The sequence below is a fragment of the Galeopterus variegatus genome, unplaced genomic scaffold (assembly GCF_000696425.1).
Source record: "Galeopterus variegatus unplaced genomic scaffold, G_variegatus-3.0.2 Scaffold91, whole genome shotgun sequence".
Classification (NCBI taxonomy): Eukaryota; Metazoa; Chordata; class Mammalia; order Dermoptera; family Cynocephalidae; genus Galeopterus; species Galeopterus variegatus.
Genome location: NW_007726202.1, coordinates 101,695 through 102,529, shown reverse-complemented (window position 1 = coordinate 102,529; position 835 = coordinate 101,695). Strand labels below are relative to the sequence as shown.

Sequence of the window (835 nt, the reverse complement as noted above, 5' to 3'; positions counted from 1 at the left end):
TTAGCTAAAAGAATCTCTCTGGTTACATTTTTTTTTCCAAAAGAGTCCTTATCTTATATTTTGAACCTGACTATTCTGCCAGCCCTATAATACTGACAAATAATTGTACAGCACAATACAAAAACATGAAGTGTTTTGATTCCAGTGAGTATTTGCCAAGCGGCTGGCTTTCGGTCATGTCAGACTGTAAAGTTTTTTTTCTTCTTCTTAATCATATCTGATGAGAGAACTGAAACAGAAACCAAATTCCTTGCCTGGAATTCCAGCACAGTATCAAAGTAAGGAGGGAAAACCAGATTACTCGAACTCAACCTCTAAGATATGTATGTATGAAAAGTGCTGCTTTTAAATGATTCATACGTGCTTTACAAATAATGGAAGTGGGGGCACCTGGCCAGTGTCAACTCTGGGTAAGGAACAAGGGGAACTTTTATTTGTAACTTCTAGTAAGGGACCATTGAGGACTACTGTGTGCATGAAAGAATTCAAGGTGATGACAGACTCAATTCAAAACTGAATAGTAGACATTCTTCTATCTTTACATTTGTTTTTGAAACAGTGAAGGGCCATTTAAAAATATGTATTCATTTTTAATTTTTAAAGTATGATGTCCTTCCCTGCACTCCCCTCCCCAATTCCCACCCCCTACCACCCAGGACCTCAACGCTATTATGAAAACTCCAGCCATGGAGTCTTAACACTCAAATAGCTCACACAGGGCAGGAAGGGAGGGTAAAACACAAGGCCTAGAAAAGAAAATTAAGAGTCCCACCAGAAATGAATACTTCGCTCTTTAACAAAATCACTCACCCTTCTTTGAGGTAATTGTAAAGTA

The 835-nt window shown here is 38.2% G+C and overlaps 1 protein-coding gene across 1 annotated transcript in view; it reads right to left on the bottom strand.

The window, feature by feature from the left end:
- CGNL1 (cingulin-like 1) overlaps positions 1 to 835 on the bottom strand; it is a 101,643-nt gene that overhangs the window by 97,571 nt on the left and 3,237 nt on the right. The gene's annotated exons all lie outside the window — the stretch shown is intronic.